This window comes from Amblyomma mixtum, chromosome 6, assembly GCF_055824585.1.
Source record: "Amblyomma mixtum isolate Tamu chromosome 6, ASM5582458v1, whole genome shotgun sequence".
In the NCBI taxonomy this organism is placed as follows: Eukaryota; Metazoa; Arthropoda; class Arachnida; order Ixodida; family Ixodidae; genus Amblyomma; species Amblyomma mixtum.
In genome coordinates, this window is record NC_143017.1 from 22,286,858 (window position 1) to 22,298,897 (window position 12,040).

Below are 12,040 nucleotides of genomic sequence, written 5' to 3' on the forward strand. Positions count from 1 at the left end.
CCTATAATTTGTAGTTATGCAAACCTGGCCGTTGTTTGAATGTGCGGTTGAAGGAACACGAGAGACACATAGAGATAGGGTACGGGTAGAAATTTGCTGAGCACAGTAGAGAATATAAGTGCTCACCAAAAGTGCTACCCTATCGCGTTTAAACCGTCATAAAATCAGGAGAGCAATGCGTCACTAAGTTGTTTTAATCCTATGATTAATGATGTGACGGCTATGATGCGGAAGATTCGGCTTGTTTTTTAACGCTAGATGTCTGGGAAACATTGTTCGCGGCAGACGGCACCCCTAAGCGCGTCCAGTGCTAGAAGCGAAAGCTTCTGTGCGGGGTTCCTGCCGAAGACAATGTCAACAAAGGGCGTGAGACAGGCTTGGATGGGAGAGCAGGTGCGGCTTTAACAGTGCGCATCCGGGGCGGGCGCTGAAGCTGTGTTTATGACTTAACCTAGGGCACGTGGATTGATGAGTAAAGGCGAGAGGGGCAGTAGGGTTGTGCGATTTTTTCCCGCCTATGTTTAACTGTAAAGCACGCCTGTGTTGATTTTTCAGAGCGACCGTCGTCCACAACTACCGCTTATTCTACAAGGACCTCATGAGCAAGACCATATCTAGGAGTTAGCTTTCCATGCGCTTCAGCCTGGCGTTCAATAAAATATAGTACAACAGAATATTGACCTGGCTCGTAAATTATTATTCGAAAAGAAACAACACAGGGACAATGGACGGAGCAAGCAAAGACAGCCGCTGAGTATGAAGTGAATGTGTATTTGAAAGATGTAGATATATCAAGCAACTGTGTTCAAAACAAACCTTGTTTTTGGCGCATACCTTGTCTATATTCTCCTCCTTTTCATCTGCGTCTGCTCCTTTTCGAAATGTTCAATATACTTGTACCAACTCAATCGTGCAAAGAGTAGCTTTCCAAATCCTCCCTTTGGACCTTGAAACGGGTAATGTCAAGTATGAGACAGTAAGAGCATCTTGAAACGGTCCGCGAATGTCAGGTTCACCAAGAGAATTTAAGTAAGCATGCAAAGAGTAAAACTATTATCCATGAAAGCAACATGGTACCAAGATCATGGTTTTAAAGTAAGAATATAAACTCACTGGTAGTGTCAACAAAGGAGCCCTTGACTATTCTAAAAATGAACAAATCTAGCGCATGCGCCGCCCGTTAAAACTGTCTCATCCATTCAAGCAGTTCTTCTGTCATTGTCAATAATTGGGGAACCAATATCAAACGGTGTCTACACCTGCCAGAGCATGAGCAGGGATCATCTTATTTTTTTAAAGCGAAAATGAAGGCAGGGACTGAGCACAATAGCACAATGGTTCTTTTTAATTTTTGATGTCTCTCTGAAACTTAGCAGAAGAGGGGCAACGCCAAAGTTCAGCGCGCGTACTAACCGAGCCACATACGAATACAGATACCTTCTTTTCTTTTAATACCAAAGAAGGCCGAGCCTTAACCTTGCAGGTTTACACACGGGCTTCCGGACTATCTGAGCTTTCGAGGTCCACACCGCGGTGAGTCAGAGGCTTGCGCACTTGGCTGATGAGCCGGAAAACCTGCGTTCAAAGCCGCCGTCGGCAGTCTCGTTTTGATGGAGGCAAAACGCAAAAGGCGCTAGAGTGCTATGCAATGCCGCCGAACGATAGAGAACTCCTGGCGCTCTCAATTATCCCGCAATCCTCCTCTAGTGAATCGGCTCACGTGTCGCTTCAGGAAGTGAGACTCCACAATTTACAGTTGAAAACTTCGAGTTGTAGGAACTGCGCGTGCCGCTCGTCCGCATTGCGGTTGCCTTTGTTAGCAGATGTGTTTTCCAATTTCACACTGCTTGGAAAATGTATGATCAGATGGGAATTAATCACGAATTAAAAATCTCGTTTACTGGAATATAGTTAATTTACTCAAAAGAAATGAAATATACCGCCCAGGAGGAAGTTTGCAGGGACAAAAGGGGTTATCAATGTGGTAGCATTCGGAGAGCCGAAAACGCGAAAACTATCCGGCGTCGGCGGCGTCAGCGCTTGTCTCAAGAATACACCTTCCAACAGTGACAGGTGGTATTTGCGGGTTTTCCTGTCTCTACCTGTCACCGGCCACACTTTTCAGGTGGGGACAAGGAAACCCTCTTTGCAGTAGCATAATAAAGCTGCTTTTAGCATCTTTTTTTGTTTTTTTAAAGGACTGATGCCTCTTGGAGGGAGCGGAGATTGTGGTAGAAAAACAAGCCACCCTGTACACGCAATGCAATATGACATCAAGCGTACCAGAAGCCTGGAAGAACGCTAACATTATCTTATTCACAAGAAAGGCGTCGTCAAAGGCTTGAAAAACTAGACCGATCAGCTTACTGTGCATTGCATACAAGATATTTCCTAAGGTAATTGCAAATAAAATCAGGGTAACCTTAGACTTCTATCGACCAAATGATCAGGCAAGCTATTACAAAGGATACTGGACCACATTCCGCATTCACGCATTCACGCCATCTATCAGGCGATAGAGAAAAGCACTGGATATAACCAACCCCTATATATAGCGTTCATTGATTACGAGAAAGCATTGCCTCAGTGGAAACCTCAGCAGTCATGCAGGCATTGCGGAATCTCAGCTGCGCAGCGAATGGTCCGCTCATCACCGAATAATCGGCTCCTGTGTCGATTAGAGCGGCGACTTTCCGGCCGTCGATAACCACTTCTAAGTCGGATGTCCTGGCTGTGGAGTTGCACGTCGTCCTCGGCGTCGGCTCACGGCTTCGTCGGGTATGCGAATTGTGGGTGGGGCGTTTGGTTGAAGCTTTTCTTGATGGCGGCGTCGGTTTGAGGGTGGTTCGCATCGTGGTTAAGGTTGTCGTTGTATACGGCATCGGCGTAGTGGGTGCGGTGTCTTCTTACGGCGTGGTCGCTGGAGGATCTTCGTCGTTTCCTCGGCAAGCAACCTGACCTCCCCAGGTTGCTTTATTTAGTTTCCCCTACGAGCGCTAGGGGACCTTCCTCGGACAGCCGCGGTGTAGCTTTGGCCCGGTGATGCAAATCGTGCGGTGGACGGCGACGGGGAGCGGGAAAGACGGCTTGAAGACACGTACTCCCCTCCGAGCACTTAGTCGTCGATTTCCGGTAGTCGCTGGCCGGGGAGCAGTCGAGGGGCGTAGATGGCGAAACCTCGCAGCCCGATGCGTCTGTACGGGCAGTGGTGAAGTATGTGCCAGGCGTGACCACAATGGAAACATAGTGGGCGGTTGTCGGGAGTCCTCCACTGGTCGCATTTCCTGGTTCTGTTGCTTCGCTCATAAGGCGGGCGGGTGGGAACAAGGGGACGTCGTTCTTCTAGAGCTGGTGCCCGACGAAAAGGGCTTGGGGGTTCTCGTCGAGGCGGAGGACTGCGTAGTGCTGCGGCGTATGTCATAGCTGTAGCTTCCGTTGGTGTCTTTGGTGACGGGGAGCCAAGTGTATGATGCACTTCTTCACGGATAATGTCTGTGAGCGACGCCACCTGAGCTCCTGCGTCGGCTGTGTTAGAGATGGCAGCAGTTGGCGAAGTTTTTCACGAACAATTTCGAGTATCAGATCTCTAAGGTTATACTCGCTTGCAGGAGTACCTTGTGGGGCGGTTGTCGTCAGCACTTGAAGTGGTCGGTTCTAGTGTCGGGTCCGGGCGTCAAGGGTCTTTTCGGTGGTTGAAGTGTCAGCTTCAAACTCGGCGACGGTTTGTGGAGGATCCCGGATCAGGCCGGCGAAAAGCTGCTCCTTCACGCCACGCATCAGGAAGGACAGCTTCTTTTCTTCAGTCATGTCGGGGTTGGCGCGCCTGAAAAGGCGTTTCATGTCTTCCACATACGCTCTCACGGTCTCGTTTTGGCGTTGAATTCTTGACTGAAGCCGGACCTCCGCTCTTTCCTTACATACGACGCTGGTAAACGTACCCACTAGCTGATTCTTGAAGGTCGCCCAAGTCGTGAGGGAAGATTCGTGGTTTTCAAACCACGTTCTCGCAGTGTCATCCAATGCGAAATAACCATTTCGATGCTTAGCGCTGTCGTCCCAGGTGTTCAGCGCTGCCACACGGTCGTACAAGTACTGCCTGTCTTCCGCATCTTCGTATGGTTCTCCACGGAATGTCGGTGGCTCACGGGGCTGGCGAAGCACGACGGGCGTTGGATGCGCGCCAAATTCCATCGTGAGGGGAATAGCAGGGTAGCAGGTCAGCACCTCCACCAGATGTCGCGTTGTAGTGACGGTAGTCCAGCGGTCATTAAGATAGCAAGAAAGACTTTCGACGAAGCTCTTTATTTGGGCTGGCTTGCGCCCGCAAAGAACTGAATAACTCGGCGGCGGCGTGGAAAGAGAAGTTTATTTTTTTCGATGGCAACAAAGATACAAAACAAAACGGCTGAACTCAAAGGTCTGATCATACAAGCACATGCGTAGTGCCGCTGCACTGAGCACGTCAGTAGGGCAGTAATGACGCCGACACTCGACCGCCGCGCAGGACGATGAAGTATGTCGACCATTTGCGCAAAAACTCAGCCTCGCTCATTGACAGAGCGTCCACGCATGCTAGCTCAAAGAGGCACGTGCGGAGGCGCTGCAACATTGGAAACATTGTTCTTTGCGGTCGCCCATTTAAGGAAGCCACTCCACGCTACCGCCACTAAGCGAACATGCCGACACACAAGAGGGTATTTTTAAACACTTCGGGTGAACTAGTGCGCGCTTCCAGGTGGGTTAAAAACATGCCTGACACTAGTATCCAAGAGGTGCGTGGAACTACACACTCAAACATTGCGTGCTGCAGAGTTTCAAGGAGACCGCACTGCGGGCATCGGGCGGAGGGCGCCACGCCCCACGCCGCAAGGCGGTCTCTTGTGGGCCGGACCCGCCAGCCTAGCAGCCAGCCGAAGTCCCTGACATCTGCAGGAATCGCCGCTGAGGTCAGTTGGCGCCAGCGCGCCCGTCTCGTTTTCTGGAGTTGTTCGCGGGTCAGCTCAGCGACCGTTAGTGCTTCACACATCCTGGAGGGCGGGGTTTCATCAACATCCAGATCGGGCACGCTGGCAGTCAACGACGCCAGTGTGCGACGCGAGTTAACGAAAAATGCCGGCGGCTGTTCTTCTGCAGGGCCAACCACGTGTTGTGCAAAAAACACGTTACGTGCTGTACCCAGAAAGTATGCGAGGAGTGTCCTCCCGGGATAGTCTGGGTTGCGTACAACATCTCGTACTCCTCGCAAAGCGAGCACATTACACATGGTGCGGATGCAAGTTATACTGAACCCACCCTTGTACGATGGAAGGCGCATGAACAACTGTGACAGAAGTTCGGTTTTCCCCGCCCAAATGAAAGAGCCACCGGCCGTGGTTAGCCTGCGAGCAAATGTACGCGGCGGATTTGCGACGCGGGCGACAAAAAAACATGCGGCTAGGATTGTGGACTTCACTATATGGCTGCGATCTGCTGTTGAAACTCGGAAAGTTGACGCCACCGAGAGGCGTGTCTCAGCATTCGTGCGGAGGTTAGTCTAGGTTTCCTGGGCTACTTCTCCGCTGGCGAGGAATACTGCTCCCAGGACTTTCACTCCCTGCACCCACTCCACCTCGCCCGGAGGGTTCGGTGTGAAGGTGCCAAACCTTAGCGCCTTCCTTTTGTCCTGTTCAATAGGGCCCCGGATATCTCGCTCTACTCGTGAAACAGCCGCGAAAAAGCGGCATAGCCATCCTCGTCCTTTAGGAAAAGCGACACGTCGTCGGCGTAGGCCGAAACTTTGATTTGGCCCTGGCCAGGCAGAGGGAAGCCGCGTATGTATGAGTTGAGTTGAGTTTAGTGGCGCACAAGCGACTAAGGATATCATGCGCCAAGCACAGGGTATAGACAGTTGTTTTAATAGATGTTATACAAAAGTCTAAATGAAAGGCGGTGTAAAGGGCCTAAAAAGTTAATTCGTGCTACCTAGTAAAAATATAAGACAAAATTTTAGAAGAGACTTATGATAAATGCTTTAAAAAGGGTCGTAACCCCAGCAGCCATCCTTGGCTGTGCAAGGGTCTTGAGGTCCCCAACCGAAGGAATAGTGCCCTCAGCCGTCTTCTCACGACGAGAGGGTGGCTGAGGTGTGGTTAGAAAAAAATTCGCAAGTTGTAAAAACTGACCATTATTGAGAGTTTCGAGAGTACATTGGCTTCTTTTAAAAAGTTAAAAACGCTTGATTTATGAATAAGAGCTTCTTCACCTAAAACCTATGAAGGATCAAAAGGGATGTGTTGGTTGTAGAACGGGGTAAAAAACTTGTTTCTGAGTGTTTAAAGTTCTACGCATGAGATTAAGATGTGAGTTACTGTGAGTTCATCTCCGCATTTTTCACCGGTAGGTTTGTCATGTTTTGTTAGTAGAAAGTTGTGGGTAAGGTGTGTGTGTCCGATACGTAAACGACATAAAATCACTTCAATAAAGCGTTCCTGATCTGTGCATGATTTCCATTCTCCTAATATTGGTTTTATTAAGTGTAGCTTGTTATTTATCTGACTATTCCATGTGCTCTGCCATTTGTTCCTCTGTCTGCTCTGAACTAGCTTCATACAATAATTATGTGGCATGCTTATTTTCTGTATTTCTTTGTTGTGGGCTTGAGCAGCGCATGCGTCCGTTCTCTCGTTACCATCAATTCCAACATGGCTTGGAACCTAACATAATTTTATGTTATGTCCTTGTGTTATGATCCTTGTTATGTTGTGTATGACAGTACCTAGTGATGGCATGACTGCATTTCTGGACTGTAGTGCTTTCAGTGCACTAAGGGAGTCTGTGTAGATAATACTGTTTTCGATGTTCTAGCTTATTATTTTCTCCGTAGCAAGATACACAGCATAACACTCGGCTGTAAAAACCGATGCACACTGAGGAAGCCTTACTATTTTTTCCCAGTTCCCTTCCACTACTGCGCTTCCAACATAACCTGTAGTTTTCGATCCGTCTGTGTACAACTGGGTGCAGCTATCATATTTTTCCTTCAGTGTAAGGAACTCGTGTATCATGTGTTCTGCTGGACTTTGTCTCTTGTTGAACTGTGTAAGACTTATATCACAGACCGACGGAAAACTGTACCAAGGGGCGAATGCGTCGCAACGTTCTGCAACATTTGGTAATGTCTCCGACAAGTTAACCTCTCGGCAGATTTCGTCAAACCGCATTAGCAAAGGCCTGGTTGCTTAGGGCTTATTTGTAAATATTATTCGAGAAGGGCATGCTGTGACGATTGAATAACACACGTGTCTTGTTCGCGACCTAATGCTAAGAATGTATGCACATGTAAGTGCTTTTCTTCTATCTTCTAGTGATGGCTCATTTGCTTCAACAAGAAGGCTCATTACTGCAGACGTTCTGTATGCTCCACAAGAAAGGCGGAGACCTAGATTATGAACTGGATCTAATCTTTTTAGATATGAAGGCCTTGCCGAGCCGTACACTATACTCCCATAATCTAGACATGAGCGCACAAGAGAACGGTAGATATGAAGGAGGCATGCTCTGTCAGATCCCCAGCGTTTTCTTGAGAGTACTTTAAGGATATTCATTGCACGGGAGGCCTTTACTTTCAAGTTGTTTATGTGCGGCAGAAATGTAAGTTTTTTATCAAATGTTATTCCTAAAAATGTATGTTCTTGTTTTACCGGTAGTGTGGCTCCATTTAGGTGTAAATTCGGATTGATCTGCAAGCCTCTCTTAAGCGAGAAAGCAACAGCCACTGTTTTCTGTGGAGAGAACTTGAACCCATTTTTGTCTGTCCAGATTTCTAGCTTGTTTAATGTGAGTTGTACCTGCCGGAATACATAACGGAGTTGGAATACATAACAGAGTTGGGAATTATTTTTGCTAAGGAATTCATTTTCACAACAAAAAGAGTAGTACTTAGGATACAGCCTTGCGGTACCCCATTCTCCTGGACAAAGCTCTTCGAAAGGGTTGCACCCAGGCGCATCTGAAAAGACCGGTCTGACAGGAAATCCTTCAGGCAGTTCAACATCCTACCCTGGATGCAAAGATCTGCCAAGTCGAGTAGAATCCCATATGTCCATGTGGTATCGTACGCTTTCTCCATGTCAAAGAAGACTACCAGACAGTGTTGTTGATGTATGAACGCCTCTCGAACTGTGTTTTCTAAGCGGACGAGATGGTCAGTTGTCGAACATCCTTTTTTAAATCCGCACTGGTGGATGTCAAGGAGTTCACATGATTCCAGAATGAACATTAGCCTAACGTTGAGCACACTTTCAAATGATTTTGCTATACAGCTTGTAAGAGCTATGGGCCTGTAACTTCTAGGGTAGGTGGGCGGCTTTCCAGGTTTTAGGAACGGTACGATAACTGCTTTTTTCGAAGTCTCCGGCATCTTTCCGGACACCCATATCTTGTTGAAAAATTGCAGAAGTGCCCCTACAGCAGCTTCGGACAGGTGGGCAAGCATTTCATAATGTACATCATCCGGGCCAGGTGCTGTCTGTTTACCGGAGGACAGTAGGTTTTGGATCTCCTGAATTGTAAATAATGTATTGTATGTTTCGTTTGTAGTGCCAGTCGTTGGAAGTTTCTGCGTTTCAGTTGTGTTTATGAGTTTTAAGAATGCCTTTGTGCAGTGTGAAGACCTTGAAACGTCAGAGAAATGTTGTCCTAGTATGTCAGCCTGTTCATCTATACTTGTTTGTGTTCCAGGGGCTGTTAGAAATGGTACTGTAAAGGCAGAGAATTTGCCGTCTAATTTATGCACCTGTTCCCACATCTTTTTTGATGTAATTTAAATATTGATAGATGATACATAGTTTTTCCAGGAGGTTTTCTCGGCATCATGGCGGATGCGGCACGCATTGGCTTTCGCCTTTTTTAAAATTCACAAGATGGTGATGCGTTGGGTATCTCCGAAAAGTCCCCCAGGCTTTGTTTTGTTTCTTTTTTGCTTCCTTACATTCTTGTGTGTACCTGAATTTATGTTTATGTTGTACAACTCCTGAGGATTGGGGAATACATTGGTGCGCAGCAGTAATAATACAGGTTGTGAACCTTTCATTCAGTTGATCGACACTAAGCTCATCCGAAAAGATGTCCTCGAGAGTGACCATGTCTTCAAACAGCGCCCAATCTGCTACGTGTAGCTTCCAACGACGTGGTTTGCTCGGGATGACTTTCGGTGATGATGATAGACTAATTAATACAGGAAGGTGATCACTTCCGTAAGGGTTATCGAGGACGTCCCATTTAAAATCAGTAAAAACAGATGGAGAGGTAAAAGATATATCTAGGCAGCTCATTTTTCCTGAGCTCGGAGAGCAGTATGTTGGTTTCCCTGTGTTGAGCAGGCAGACGTTATTGCACAAAATAAAATCTTCTAAAATACGCCCTCGGCTGTCTGTTTCATCGCTCCCCCAAAAAGAGGAATGTGCATTAAAATCTCCTACTACCAGATATGGCTCTGGTAGCTGTTTAAAAAGTGCCTCTAAATTATGAAGTGTTACAGTGAGGTGTGGTGGAAGATATATAGAGCAGATTGTTATTGTTTTGTAATCAAGAACAGTGACTGCAACTGTTTCATATTTTGTTTGCAGTCCAATTTCATATGTTGCAACACCACTGTTCACAATAATAGCAACTCCTCCAGAGAGCCTACTCGCCTCCTCTCGGTCTTTTCTGAATACATTGTACTTCACATGTTTTTGCAGAGGCCCCAAGTTTGTCTCCTGCAGGAACAATGCCACAGGCGACAGTGAATTTAAAAGGTCTGTTACGTCACTATAGTTGGTTAGTAGTCCACGGCAGTTCCAGTGGATTAGGAACGCCATGATGGTTTGTGGAGTGAGCAAAAACTTAGGTCCCTGCTTGTTTGGGACCGGTGATGAGATTTTTTTCCTTTTTTCGTTCTAGAGAGCTTCGCCGCCGCTGCAGCGGCGGCGAGCTCGAGAGTGTCTCCATCGCCTCAGTAGAGGCGCTGGAGTTCCGCGGAGAACCCGCGGGAAGAGGGTTGGGCTTCTCCCGAACGGGGAAGCCTGGCGAGCTGCCGACTTCGTAGCCGGCGGGCCTCTTTCGGGGGTGGCATAGCAGTTTTCACTTCTTCTGCCATAGGCGCGGATGGCCCTACCCCAGGCTCACTGTGTGTGAGCTGGGCAGGTGCCGTCGGCCGGTGTGGTGTGCCGCGCCCACGCACCACATCGGAGAAGTTAATTTTTGCGCTGAAGGGGAAAGTGCCCTGCGTCTGTGCGTATCGTTTTCATGCTTCTCCAAAGCTGATGTTTTCCTGTGTTTTTATGGTTATGATTTCTTTCTCCTTCTTCCAGGATGGGCACGACCTTGAGTAGGCAGCGTGCTCTCCTTCACAGCTTGCACAGTGTAGCGCAGTGTCATCGCAGTTCTCTGAAACATGTTCCTTCGATGCGCATTTTGCGCACGTCTTGCGGCCGCGGCAGCTCTGTGAGCCGTGGCCAAACCTTTGGCAATTGAAGCATCTTCGGGGGTTTGGAATGTAGTGCCTCACATTAACTTTAAGATATCCGACTTTGATGGTTTCAGGTAATGTACTTGTGTTGAAGGTGAGAACCAGGTGCTTTGTATCTATTTCCTTATTGTCGTTCGGGATTTTTATTCTGTACACATCTGTGACATTTTGGTCGATGAGACCTTCCAGCATCTCTTTTTCTGTTAGATACATGAAACCATTTTCAGGATGACGCCGCGGACGGTGTTCAGGGATCTGTGTGGTGTTTGGAGACTGGGATTTCTCGAATCGATGCAATATTTGCGATTTTCGAGTTCTGAACATTGTCACGCAGTTCTAGCAATAAGTCTCCACTGGCCATTTTCGATACCTTGTAGCCAGGGCCAAGGCATCTGTTAAGCTTCTTGACACAAGGAACGGGGATAGAATTCTAGGTTGTTTTTCAGCTATTTCGCTGTGGATTACATAAAATTTGGTGAACGCTGTTTTCTTTTTTGAAAAAAAGTCTGCTGCTTCGTTCCGCCCTCTCTTGAGAGAGCGATCAGGTTTGGAAAAAGGGGGAGCCATAAAAATTCAGGTTTTTCGGTCATGGTGCCAGCCACCCACCATGGAGCCCAACAAGGGGACGGGACAGGAACTTCCAAGCAAGTCCTGCCCACGCCAGCTGTACACCTCAACTATAACCAAATATGACGTAACTCAGGCAAGTTGGACAGACAACCCTAGCCGCCTATGAAAAGTGAAAAAACTGGGGAAATAGGAGGAGACAGGAGAGTTGTAAGAAAGAGATAAGAAAGTGAAAGATGGAGAGTAGAAAACGAAAAGGCGACTGCCGATTTCCCCTGGTCGGTTCAGGCCGGAGGTGCCGTCTACAGGAAGCTGGCGCCAAAGTGGTGTGTTGCCTCCGCCGAGAGGCCTTAAGGGTCCAAACGCTCGGCATTGGCTCAACCACCAGGATCCCCTTTTCCCCGGACACGGCGATGCCACGCACGGCTAAGCGCGGGTGCTCGGGTCCGTGGTGGCACACTGCTCACCATCATCCCCCTGCGGGGATGTCCCTGCGGATGCTTAGGTACCCGTGGTGTCGCAACTCACCATCGTCTGCATGAATCAGACGCCCCTGCGGGCGGCTGCGTATGTATGTGCTGTCGTTAATACGCCGGATGAGTGGATTCAGGCATAACACGAAGAACGTAGGGGAGAGAGGGCATCCTTGTCTTATGCCTCGGGTGACTGAGAAGGGAGCGCTCTCGTGGCCGTTTACTGAGAGACGAGCGTTCGGGTCCACGTAAAGTAAGCGCAGCCTGTTGACGATTAGCGGTGGAAATCCGAAGGCTTCGAGGACCCCGAACAGATACGAGTGTTCCACCCGATCGAATGCTTTCGCCTGATCAGGCGAAACAAAGCACCCGGTGAAGCCCGTCCTGCTGGCAAAATTGAATAGGTCTCTTGTGAGTGCCAGAGCAGCAAACACAGAGCGGTCAGGCACGTTGCTGGTTTGAGCCCGGTGGATTAGGTGAGGCAGAATCGTCCGCATTCTTCTGTACAATA